General features: G+C 36.9%; 1 pseudogene; it reads right to left on the bottom strand.

Moving 5' to 3' along the window:
- Positions 1-11,023: 11,023 nt before the first annotated feature.
- LOC127199649 (riboflavin kinase-like) lies at positions 11,024-11,690 on the bottom strand (annotated as a pseudogene).
- Positions 11,691-13,155: the final 1,465 nt, after the last annotated feature.

The raw sequence follows: 13,155 nt of genomic DNA, 5'->3' as shown, positions 1-13,155 counted from the left end.
TTATTACTGTAAACATATTGGGACAATTAATATGGCTTCACAAATTCTAACAAACATAGTTAAAATTCCCTATATTTTGTCTTAGCAAAATAGTCCATAAAATTATGTACTCCAAAACATTCCTAAACAACACCCCCTTCAGTGATCACTGCAGCTCGTCTTTTCAGAGAATTTATACTTGTAGATAATTAGGTTTGCTATTTTGGGGAAACTGCTCTGAATACAACTTTAATTTTAAACAATAAAGTTAGCAGATATATTTTAAAATAGGCTTATAATTTGGTAAGCTCATCTTTTAAACATTTCCTTGCTATTATACTTTATAGTATTATGACAATTGGGTATAATAAAAATAAAAGTGGATCTTGAAATTTTGAGACCTTAGGACCTATAGACACTGTGACATGTTAATCTGTGCTGCAATCAACAATGGGAATATGTCAATTGTTACTATGGTATTTGCAATCGATAAAACATGACTTTATTCTTATCACCAACAACTCATTTTAAAATAAGCTTGTGTGCAGAAAATGAAACATTTTTCTGTTACAAATATTAATCTGGAGTAGCAATCCACATGCCTTCAAATAGAGCCAAGCCTTTCTCATTATGGACCTGACCTTCTCACTCCTCTATCTCCTGTCCCATGCCTTTTGTTTCTTGACTGCTTCAGGTTTTATTTCCAGTTATTCTCCAATTTCAATTTGCTTTTCTTCATAGGCTGTGCTTCCTCAGAGAAAATATGTTATCTTGGCATATTTCCCCTGTGTGTCTCTGCCAGCTTTTCTTGCTGTCTCATTTGAGGAAGCTGGGTTTCCCCCCTGGGCACCCATTTCCTCATTACACTTGGCCAAGACATCCTCTGCTCTTTCCTTAGAGTCTAAAGAGAGACAGGCTTTTAACCTATTTTTGCCTTATTTAACTCTAAACAAAAAAGAATCAAAAGTTTTTCACCACTCTAAGATATTCAAATAAGAAAGTCACCTTGGGGATAACAGGGAGCATTTCCTCAGTCCAGGTTGACATTTGGCATATTGACTGTCTCCTTAGAGAGTATTACATCAGTTTGAGACAATGAAATATGCTCTCACCCTTTCCATAACATTCTTTGCTTCCTTCAGAGAGCCAAAAGTGAAATCTTGCATTTGTTTGTGTATGTTTACCTATATTAGACACACGTATATCCCGAGAGTGAAGATCAAATCTCAGAGACAGTATAATGCAATACACCAAATACAAAGTTACATCATTTTGCAAAGGTGTTATAATTGATTCTGTCACTTGAAGATGTTGACAATGAACAATGCTTTAAAATGATACATATTAGAATACAGATAGAGTTTCTTTTCTTCATTAAATAGCTTTCTACTTTAGCCAGCTGTAACAAAACTGAAAGCTCACATCATCCCTAGAGAAATGCACACACCCTGATCAGAGTTTTTGTTTTTAAAAGCCAGAAGAGAGTAGGTAAAATTCTCATATATCAAAGACCCCTTTCCAATTTTGGACTTTTAAAGAAGGATTTGCCACACTTCACTAATAAAAACAAGAATTATTAATTACAAATACAGAAATTTCTTAGTTTCCTACTCAGCCTTCAATGCTGAGAATGAAATTCCTGATCTCACGGTTTTCCCTAAGGTTCTGCAAAGCAGCTCAAGGTCGAGCTGTGAGGAAAGGAAATTAGACTCATGCATGGCTCCGTGAAGGGAATATGAGGAGGACCTGGCACTTGCCTCTCTCTCTCTCTCTCTCTCTCTCCTCTCCTCACTCTCCTCTCTCCTCTCTCTCCCCTCCTCTCTCTCTCTCTCTCTCTCTCTCTCTCTCTCTCTCTCTCTCTCTCTCTTCTCCTCCTCCTCCTCCTCTGCCTTCTCCTCCTCTTCCTCCCTCCCTCCCTTTCTCTACTTCTACCACAATAAAAGGATAAAGGGACCACCATTGACACTCCAGGGATTCAGGAGTTACCTATCATGACAGTATGCTCTAGAACTCATATATCATGAACTGAAATCTTGAAACAATGAATACAAGTAAACCTTTTCTTTCTTCAGTATTTTACTCAGGTATTTTTCAGATCTAAAGGTTGTGCATAGGTTTTCTCCAATGGGAGCCAGTGGAGACTTGACACATTGAAATCAAGTCATCAATACTCTACCAAACCATAATTGAATTTTTAGATCAAAGAAAACAAAATAATGGGCTGGAGAGATGGTTCTGTGGTTAAGAGTGCTGCCTGCTCTTTCAGAGGTCCTCAGTTCAATTTCCAGCAACCACATGGTGGCCGACAACCATCCATAATTTGATCCGATGCCCTCTTTGGCAGATATAGCACTCATATACAAATAAAGGTAAAAAATATTTCAACTTAAATTAGACTTGATGAAGTGAATTTAGAATTCTATTCAGCTAGAACATATTCTTTGTTAGCTTTTATACCAGTCAGAATTCTTTAGAAAATCAGGGTGTAATGAATAATAGATAAGCCATAATAATATAATTATAGATTCATGCTACAGTAACAACCCTCAGAAGAAGCATATCAAATATGTAGCGGTCCGGATGTGACTACGTTGTTAAGCTTATCTGTATTGGCAATGGAGGATTGGGTGAGAGTATTTCCCATATGTCCATGTATTTAAATGCTTGAATTCTGCTGGTGGCTCTGTTTTGAGAGGCAATGACACATTTAAAAGGTAGAACTTTGCCAGAGGAAGAACATCACCAGTGGAGAACCTTGACAGTTTTTTGTCTCTCCCCATATTTAGTTTATTCATTGTTTTCCATTTCCAGGTGAAGACATGATGGTTTACCTTCCTGCTCCAGTGGACTGCAGTTAGGTCTTTCTGTGGTTAAGGACTCTCCCTCCAGATCTGATAGCCAACATAAACTCTTTTTCCCTAAGACATCTTTTTATGTTGTTTCAAATTGTAACTAGTGCATGTTACTATTCCTCAGTGGAAAATTATTCCACCTAATTTTAATTCTTATTATTGTTAGGATCTGTTATTGACAAGTAATATGATCCCTTCCTTTTTACTTAGTGGAAGTTCTTGTTTTTATTAACATCTACACTGCCTCTACTAGGGGTTATTTTTCAATAGATAATTGTCAAGTGAGATATTTTACAAAAAATATTTCCTTATTATTTTTTAATCATGTGACCATATAAAATCATATTTCCCAACCATCATTTGGAAATTTAGAGACCATGAAGACAAATTTTCTATTCTATATCTTACCCTTTGTAGGTTTAGTCACATTCCTTTACAGTTCACACATTGCTTCAGTAAGTATAAAAAGCTGCATATGTTATATCTTTAGTTTCTTTAAACAAAACAGAAGAATGTGTCAAAGCTTTCTTCCATTTAATTGGTTACCTACAGTAATTACTGCTAGGATTCTACTTCAGTCTGCCTACCTATCATGTCATTGTCTGCCTGCCATGGGTGTGTGGCCCTGCCCAGTATATAAAAGAACAGATCAACCTCACCCCACCCTCTGTAATCTCCTTTTACTCTCTCTCTCTTGCCTCTTATCCCATTTCTCTCTTCCTCTGTCTCTGTCTCTGTCTCTTTGTCTCTCTGTCTCTCTATCTCTGTCTCTGTCTCTCTGTCTCTCTTCCTTCTGTCTCTGTCTCTCTCTGTCTGTCTGTCTCTGTCTGTCTCCGCTGTCTCGTCTCTTGTCTCTGTCTGTCCTGTCTCTCTCTATCTCTCTCTCTCTCTCTCTCTCTCTCTCTCTCTCTCTCTCTCTCTCTCTCTCTCTCTCTCTCTCTCTCTCTCTCTCTGGGGTAAACCCCCTTCTCGCCCCATGCTCATTTAATAAACCTCATATAATCTAATATCTTACACCTCTTGTCTTAATATCTTATTTCATCTTATATTAATCATAAATATTACCCAAGTTGTAGGCAGGATATCTTACCAAAGCAATAAACAGCAAAGTAAACTAACAATTATATCGCTCATATTTTATTTACTCGCATTTACATATTTAGGTCATACATAGATATGTGAAAACAAAGACATTAGAAGTTGTGATCTGAGGGCTGAGTATAGAAGGATTAAAATATTATTAACCAGTTGTAACTAATATGTAGAATTTAAAAGAACCATGTGCCTTCAATTAATTGCATGTTGATCACTTCATTATAGTGTTGGAAAAGCAAGACATACATTGAAAATTATTCTTCAGTATTTCTGTGGAAGGATATGATCAGATGCCTCTTTGGTGTCTAAATGGTGTTGGTACTCAAAGATAAGGGATTATACCTTTTTAATCACATGGGATAGTGATGTAACTAGACATCCATATAAAGTACCAGATGGAGAAAAGAGGGTTGTCTTTAATCGGCAGGAAAATAGTCTGCTCAGGCATTTGAAATCAGACATAATACATTTTAGGAGATGTTGCTGGGACCCCTGCCCAGGACCGCTGGGGACAGGGGGAGGGAAGAGTGAGCTGGCACAGAGTCTATGAAGCTGGTTCAGCCACCAAGCATGAGACAAAGGCCGACTCCTCTATTGCTGAAACAGGGCATGCCTTTATACACCCTCCCAGTGTCCTGTTGGCTCCCAAACTCCAGGCTGTTGATATGGCTCTTCCTCCTTGGTTCCCAGCATTATGTGTCCAGATTCTGGCCAGTCCATATCTGCTCATGCCTGGGCATGTCCGGGTAGGCCAATGCTATATGAAGGCCCCCTTTCTGTGCAGGCGTGTTCCTGCTGAAGGCCGATCTCCTTCCTCCTACAAGGAGACACTAATTGAAGTGCTTGAAGTTATCTAAATTTATTTTATTAAACTTCTTATAATGAATCCACTTGTCACTTCATACCCCATTTGAGATTTATGTTGGAAGTACAACCTTACATTTTTTCTGAGTTTCAATTAATTAGCTATTAAAATCCTTCATTTCCATTTCCCAAACGTATCACCACAGTTTTTGAAGAGCGTGGAAGAGATAAATGTATGGTAAATTCTATATCTGAACATATCCATGTGAAGAATTATATAACTTTATAGCGCATATTCTACAACTAAGGATAGAAATGTTCGCCTTATTTTCATAGTTGCTCATTACATTCCAAAGCTTTCAACAATGTACAACCCCACAGCTATAGAGAGCCCAATTTTAACCACTTAGATGATATAATTCTTAACAACTGGAGCCTTGAGAAACAGCATTACCTACTTTTAACACCACATAAAAACTAAAATGTACAATTATTCTGATGCCCGAGCTTTGTCTGCTGTTGTTTCATGGTGCAGACTCAAGTCTGATGTTATTACTGATAAGCCACTTGTTTCCCCAAATGAAAAATGGAGCCCAGTTCCTAAATTACAGCACAGCAATAAATGACTGTGAAAACACATTATAATGGGAGAAATGAAGGATTTGTAATACCCAACTTTCTGTCTCTGAGCTGTGAATAAGGACTGTGCTATTTAAATAAAAGCAAGTTAACATCCAATCATTTGCAACCTTGTTAAAAAATAAACGGTTTTCTGTGCAGAACTTGAGCAAGAGGTGCACATTAGTATATCTGTCACTTCAATTATGCTCACATTCAAACCTCACATTCAAATCATCTTGGAAACCTTTGTTATTAATAGTTCTTTTAAAATATATTTTGAATTTTTGGTAAAGATCAATATTTTTAATATTTGAAAACACTTGTACACACATCAGTTCTTCCAAATTTTCCTTGCAGATGCAAAATGGCCTGTACTTGTCAGTAGATAACACAACGAAATGTCATGGGTTCTCGTTTGTTTTAAATTATTTTTTGTAAGCAATTGAGTTTTACAGAATATTTTACATACAAATGAGTCTACTCCTAATAGAAATCAGGGATCCTGTCACTCACGGGATGGGTGAATAAGAGAGCTCTCAGTGTGCTTGTTTCCCTCCACTGAATTATATAATAAGTAGTTACTAAATTTGAGAAGAAGTAACGACAGCCTGAATGGAAGCCAGTGGTAGGTAACAGAGTGACTTGTGACATTATCAGTGAATGACAGTCAACAGATTGAATCATGTCATGGATAAAATGTTTATGTAGAGTGTCTGGGGTTTATTCTTCAAGTCACTCAAAATCTCCAGTTGAAATTACAGTGGAAATGTATTTCACTGTATTATTTCACACTGAGAATATGGGGACAATGTATATAATTTTTCACAACTTATAAATGAAATAAAAGTGATGTTCTAAATAATACATAGTGTCACATTTTCAAATACATATTACTAGTGGAAAATTGTGAAACTACTTGACTACAATCGGTCAACAAATGTAATTGTGATGTGAAGTAATAAAAATGATAAAGTTAGTATAAGAATTGATACAAACACTTAAATCATAAATAAATGTTTTATTATAATTTCCTTATGTAGTTAAAAATGCTCCATTAATTAAAATAAATAAGATCAGGGTTATTAGCAAGACTTTCCTGACTATCCAATAAAAACAACTCTAATAAGTGCGATAACAAAAAAATTTTTTAATGGTTTCCTCTTTTTTATTTTAACCTGTACTGTGTTTATATGGGAGCACTGTCACTTTAAAAACATTAGATAAGTTATTCCCTCCAGTGGCCTTCTGGGAGCCCATCAAGAGATGGGTGGAAGCTGACTAATAAGGTGTGATACAGAACAAAATGGGGAGTTGCTCCATTGGGATGTATAGAAGTTATGTGAAATGGATGATTCATCTTTAAGTCCTGTCAGCTTAGCATGACTAACTCTAATTGTTTTACTGCAAACTCTTTTTATCCTTGAGATACACTCTAAGATGTTGTAAACATTCCTGATATCACAGAGCAGGGATCACTGAAGTCTGCGACCTTTGTCTGAGGTTCCCACTCCACACACCACTGTGAAAAGGTTTAATTTGCAAGTGAAGCATACCTAGGGGCCAGGGATAGTAAAATTTAGGTAGGACAATGATAATAAAATTCTAAAATAATATCATTTGCCACATATGAATTATTTATTTTAGATTGTTTACTTTTTGTTTTCTTTTCAAAACAGGGCTTCTCTGTGTAGCTCTGGCTGTTCTGGAACACACTCTGTAGATCAAGCCGACCTCAGATTCAGAGATCTGCCTTCCTTTGCCTCCTGAGTGCTGGTATTAAAGGCATGTGACTGACACAACACTTGGTTATCTATGGTATATTTAATCTAATAATTTTGGACTGAAGTTGACAGCAGCATGTACCTCAAAAGGCAGAAGGTGAGAGTGAAACATAAAGTAGAACACTATGTATATTATTCCATCATTTGTTATCTCTTCTTATTGTTTTCTTTCCCCTCTCCATCTTTCGCCTCCTCCCCCTCTCATATTTCTTCCTTATTAGCAAGCATTTCGTAAATAGGATATGAAACTCTATCTGAAGAGATGAAAATCTCTGGGAAACATGTCTATACTGTATAAAGTAATTCAAAACCTTACAAATAAAAATTAAAATCTCCTCTCTATGTGTTTTTTTTTAAATTGAGTTATTTTTAATTCTTTAAAATGCAATGCATGTTTTTCTAAAGAAATAAGTAAATAAATTCCCATTATTCAGTGGATTTCCACCATAACTATTAAGAGATGGTGGACAGTAGCAGAATATTTGACATTTAGGCTTAGCATCGCATTATTGTTCAAAAAGGCAGGGCTGCCTTTCACTCTCTACAATTGAATTGCAAGATAACTTACCATCATTAACAATAAATAAGGACATTATGACAACCAAAGTGAGATAGTAGATAAAATTCTAAAAACTAATATTTTTTCATAACTGGGTAACTATCTAGGAAACACTTGTGAGGTACAAATGGAGCCAGAGGGAAGATCCCTTTATAGAGCAGAGTAAAGCAATGTTCTAGTCATCAGCACTACAGATGCAATTCCTTGCAGTTGACTTCACAATAGGATGACAAGGGCAAGCACAGAGGACAGGACAATGAGTGGGAAAGGATGATCAGCCACTGTGTTCAGGGAGCGAATTTTCTAAATGTATAGAACAGGAATTCTGAAGAATAAGCTTCCTAATAGAATGTGAACATACATAGGAGCACTGTCTATACTAAGATTTTGCCTTTCTCAGAATTGAGTAGGAATTGATAAGTATCATTTCTTGACAACATTAATCCTGTCGATATAATAACAAATTGTCTTTTTTTACCTAAACATAGGCTACAAAGCAAGCATTCTTTACTTTCTAAGTTCAATAAATATACTTGGAAATCCGGACTTTTTTCAGAAATAATATTTTCTTGTATTTATTTGTTCATTCCTGTCCTACCAGTGAATTTTATTTCAATATTAACTTTGTAAACATATTTTTTCAGAAAGAAAAAAATGTCATGGTAAATATTTCAAAAATTATAAGAAAATCATGGATGCCTGGAAATTTCAATATGAAAAAGTGTTCTAAACTACTCCAAAATAGGTTTTGCTTGATCATAAATAGAGTTAGAAGATCATTTAGTTATGCAATTCACCTGAAATTATTTAATCTTCATGTTATAATAAATAATATGAATAGATTAGTTATTCCAACTCATTAAGGCCAATTTTTTTAGACTGTAGAAAATATTTAATAACACATTGGCTATGGATTTATTGACACATTTATTTTCCTAGGCCAGCCCCATGTCACCAATAACACTTAAAAAAAGAAGAGCATAATATAATGTAAATTAGTTTCTAGCATGATTGAATCCTTAAATATTAAAGGCCAATAGCATTCACTTTGAGATCTGAAAATTTCAAAGTCAAATGCAGTGGAAATTGTTCCAGATGTGAAAGGACTCTTCTTAGAAGTGATAACATATTTAAGGATAGGGTTCTTCATATTCTGTAACTTTGTGAAATTACTTCCTCAGACGATGGCGCCTAATCACTTGATATGGCACATAAACCCATTCATATGACAACAGATGAATCAATAGTACTTGTTAGCGTTTAACTCCTATGATAAAATAATCTCATCATAGACAACATTTCAGGAATAATTCTGGTTACTGTTTTCAAAGCAGATGCTCATCAAACACTCAAGATATTTTAGTTCTATAACATTTCCCTAATAAAATAATTCTTCACACCCTATAGTAATTTTTATATGAAATAAAACAATGTCAAACATGGGCTTTGAGTTAACATTTCATATTCTTGTATTTTGGATTTACTAATCATTGAGATATATTTAGAAAAAAGAAAGTTATTTTTAAGGAAATTACATTTAACAAAAGAGGTTCAACAACCCAATCCATTTTGTAGGACTTTCTCTCTGTAACAAAGCATGAACAGCAAAAGCCTCAGTGCATATTAATTCTATGGGGAACTAGTGTTCTTAGTAAATTAACATGCCATATTCCATGACATTCTTATTTGTATATATGTGTATTTGTGTGAGAAAAAGAGATACATAGATAGATGATAAGTAGGTAGATGTATGGATAGATAGATGATTGAAATAGAGACAGACACAGAGAGAGAGAGAGAGAGAGAGAGAGAGAGAGAGAGAGAGAGAGAGAGAGAGAGAGAGAGAGAGAGAGAGAGAGAGAGAGAGAGAGAGAGAGAGAGAGAGAGGCAGACAGACAGACAGACAGAGACAGAGAAAGAAACAGAGAGACATAGACAGAGTCTCTGGGTCCCTCAACCAAAGAATGAATAAAGAAACTGTGGTACATTTACACAATGGAATACTACTCCGTTATTAAAAACAAAGAAATCATGAAATATACAGGTAAATCAATGGAACTAGAAATGATCATCCAGAGTGAGGTAACCCAGACCCAGAAAGACATGCATGGTATATATTCACTTAGATATTAACCCAACATAGATGTCTTCTGAGAGTCTCCACTCAGCAGAGGATTGGGACAGATGTTGGGACTCATTGCTGGACTCTGGGTGGAACTATGAGAGTGGTATGGAAGACTGTGGGGATGAAAGGACCCAGAGGATTCAGGAGCCCCAAAAGGAGACAATAAAGGCTGGTGGATCTGGACCCATGAGGGCCTGCACAAACTATTGCACCAACCAAGGATAACACATGGAGTACACCCAGACACCTGTTCAGATCTAGCCAATAGACAGCTCATTCTCCATGGTTATAGGGAGAGCTGGACTGCCTCTGACAGGAACTCTGGTGTCAATGATTGGATCACTTCCCCTTGGTGGGGAGACTTGATGACACACAAAGAACGGGGAAGCAGGCCCCCTGGGTGAGATCTGACAAGCTGTGGCAAAGTGGTGGGGGAAGAACTCCCTTTCTGTTAGAGGTCTAGGGGAAGGGAGCAGGGTGGAATAGGGAAAAAGGGGAATGGGAAGATATAAATGAAGGAATAACATTCAAAATGTAATCTGAATAAATTATAATAAATTAAAATTTAAAAAACAATTTTGTAATAAGTGATTTTTCTTCTTTTTAAAATTTATTTAATCACTTTATAGCCTGATTCTGTGCCCATCCCTCCTCTCCTCCCACTTTCACCCTCTCACGCCCTCCAACTATTCTTTCTCCTCCTCAGAAAGTGGAGGCCTCCGAGAGGTAGCAACTCACCCTGGCTCTTCAAATTACAGTAGGACTAAGTGTATCCTCTACCACTGAGGCATGACATATAAGCCCAGCTAGGGGAAAGGGATCCAAAGGCAGGGAACAGAGTCAGAGAGTGTCTTTCCCCATTGTTAGGTGAGCCATATGTGGACCAAGCTGCTCATCTAGTAAGTATGTGTAGGGGTCTAGGTTCAGTTCATTCTTGCTCTTTGGTTGGTGGTTCCATAATTTGTTTGCTTTGTTTGTTCGTTTGTTTGTTTTTTCCATTATAAGACACCAGCTTTCTGGTGCTACATTTCAATCAGCATAGTACATTTAAAAGTCCTGATTTTTGAATGAACCTTTTAGTGCGATAAAACATGATGGTGTAATAGCTGAAGATCACTTGATAGCTACAGGGAAGTTTCAATTTAAAATATGATTAAGACTGCTGCAGAAGCAGTGAGACACTTGTGAGTGGACAGCAAGGTGTTTCTCATAAGTGGTCATTCATAATTTTGCCTTTAGAAATTTGGAAGAAGTTGTCATCTTTGAGTTTCAAATGTTTTGGAAAATCCAGTTATTGTTACTGATTTTTTTTAACTTCCCCAATATTGCCTTGAATCGCTGAAATAAGTGACTCTGAAGAATCAAAGTTCTCAGGTCTAAGGTAGCCAACAATGGCTACATTGAAAACTTTCCCATAGCAGTCCTCTTTGAAGGTCTGTACGATGTGGCTTTCCATGCACTTTTTTACATTCTTGTCGTGTGGGCTCCATCCTATACTCACCACCATTTTAGAGATGTCTCCACTCCCGGCACTGGCCCAACTGTAATAAATACCAGTAGACATATCAGCTGGAAGATTATGTACTACTTGTTAGGAAAAAATGTGTCTGTGGGGATGCCCAGGGGCTTGGAGCCCGGCCAAAGCCATGAACAACCTGGCAGAGGAATGACAGGCAACTCATGATGCTGACCTCGGAAGGCACATGCTCCTGTTTGCTGTGCTCCTGTGTTAGAACCACCATGAGTGAGTGCAGCGGCTGAGCATGAGGCAGCCTGGGATCCCTTGGGAGCTGGGTCACCAGGACACCCACTGAGACCAGTACACCAGCATCAGCCAGCTGCCAGAATTCAGGGGCTGCTGGGCCCGAACTCATTGTTTCAACTTCTTGTGTGCCGCCCCTGGCCCCAGATTAGATCTACTCTATAGATCTTCTCCTCGTGTCTTTGACCTCTCCTTTCTCTCTATCCTTCCTCCAACTCTTCTGCAGAATCCCTGAGCTTTGCCCATTGTTTGGCTTTGGGTCTCTGCCTCTTTTTCCATCAGCTGCAGGAGGAAGACTCTCAGAAGACAATTATGCTAGGCTCTTGTCTGCAAGCATAGCAGTGCATCGTTGATAATGTCAGGGGTTGGCTCTCTCCCATTGAGTGGGTCTCAAGTTGGGCCAGGCATTGGTTTGCTGCTCCCTCAATATCTCCTCCATCTTAATCCCTACAAAACAAATTTTGTACAATTATCTCTTTTTTGGAAGTATTAGACAAAAATTGTTCCAACGCTAATTTCAGCTTTACAAAACTTGACAAGTTTAGTTTTTTGTTTTGTTTTGTTTTGCTTTGTTTGCTTTTGTTTTTGTTTTGTTTTGTTTTTTTGTTGTTGTTTTGTTTTGTTGTTTGTTTGTTTGTTTGTTTGTTTGTTTTTTGAGACAGGGTTTCTCTGAGTAGGCTTGATTGTCCTGGACTCACTTTGTAGACCAGGCTGGCCTCGAACTCACAGCAATCTGCTGCCTCTGCCTCCCGAGTTGACTTGGCAAGTTTGGTCCTGACAATATCCTCTCATGGAGTGGGAAGGGCTCAAGATGTGTTGATCATCTATACTAATGGCCAAAAGGAAGACATATTTTTCTCTAGGGGTGTAGCTAATGCTCGGGCTCCTATGCTCATATAATTATCATTGTATGAACATTCATCTAAGAATCCCTAGAGAAGCTCTTTTGGACACACACACAGTTATTACAAATAAAGACATGAAAATATAAGGGGGCTAGCTGAGAAGATCAGTGAGAAGGAGGAGACAATAGGAGACATTGTATAGGATCAAAATGCATTATGTTTATATGTTAAAATTTCAGAAGGAAAACCAATGGTTTGTATATGCCATAAGTGTCAATAATAAAAACATTTTAAAAGAATGAAATTAAATATGGTAGGTACTTATTTTTTGTGATATTTCAATTGTGTAAATTATATGCCTATAAAATTAAAAATAAAATGTTTAGCTGTTTGGCAATGAGCATTGTCTGTGCCTACAGCTACATTTGGAAAACATAATTAGCTAGAACTAAAATTAATTTGTCTTAAGTAGATTTTGCTTTGTGAAATGTATAAAACTAATATCAACAAACTGATTGATACTTATATGTGAAGTACAATGGAATAAATTTGGACTAAAAATCTGCATTTTTATTTAATTCAACAAAAACAAGTAGAAGCTTGTAGTTTTAAAGTAAGTTCCAGATAAATAAATTTGATAGGTTCTGATTCAAGGGAAAGTATCATCACTTTTGGAAAAAGCAGTGCACCGTTATTGGCTTCAGTTGCTTCCCTGTGGCTTTTCGTGGAGCC

This window comes from Acomys russatus, chromosome 15 (assembly GCF_903995435.1).
Source record: "Acomys russatus chromosome 15, mAcoRus1.1, whole genome shotgun sequence".
Classification (NCBI taxonomy): domain Eukaryota; kingdom Metazoa; phylum Chordata; class Mammalia; order Rodentia; family Muridae; genus Acomys; species Acomys russatus.
Note: the sequence above shows the minus strand (reverse complement) of the source record. Positions and strands in the feature narration are given on the sequence as shown.